This window comes from Morone saxatilis, unplaced genomic scaffold (assembly GCF_004916995.1).
Source record: "Morone saxatilis isolate NCDOM2014 unplaced genomic scaffold, NCSU_SB_2.0 Contig18, whole genome shotgun sequence".
In the NCBI taxonomy this organism is placed as follows: Eukaryota; Metazoa; Chordata; class Actinopteri; family Moronidae; genus Morone; species Morone saxatilis.
In genome coordinates, this window is record NW_023339740.1 from 13,549,951 (window position 1) to 13,550,292 (window position 342).

The following is a 342-nucleotide window of genomic DNA, read 5'->3' on the forward strand; positions in this document are numbered from 1 at the left end:
GTGTGTGTGTGTAGTAGGTAAACGTCACAGCTTGCCGAGAAAGCAGCGAGCGCGCGCCACACTTCCTCAATCGACGGAATCACAGAGCGAAAAAACCAGACGGAGAGAAAAGAGCAACTTTTCGTTCGTTGCCGCGGTGGAAAAAAAAAAGAAGCAGCGCCGAGTTTGCAGGGCGAGGTGAGACTGGCTGTTTTTTTTAATTATTTAGTAGTGGTAGTTGTTTATTTCCCCTCCACGGAGTTTGAGGTTTGTTTTTACGTTTGTTGCAGAAACTTGCTCAAAGAGTAAGAAACCCGAATCCCCCTCCCTTTGCTTTGTGTCCTCTGTCATCAGTGGGGAAAC

General features: G+C 47.4%; 1 protein-coding gene across 2 annotated transcripts in view; it reads left to right on the forward strand.

The window, feature by feature from the left end:
• The first annotated feature begins 49 nt into the window (after positions 1-49).
• Positions 50-342, forward strand: part of prkcda (protein kinase C, delta a) — a 14,714-nt gene continuing 14,421 nt past the window's right edge. Inside the window, exon 1 of one of the 2 annotated variants that reach the window (XM_035661556.1) lies at positions 50-177. The gene's annotated coding sequence lies outside the window, so the exon portion shown is untranslated. The remainder of the gene's footprint in view (positions 178-342) is intronic. The other variant, XM_035661557.1, reaches the window with a different exon arrangement.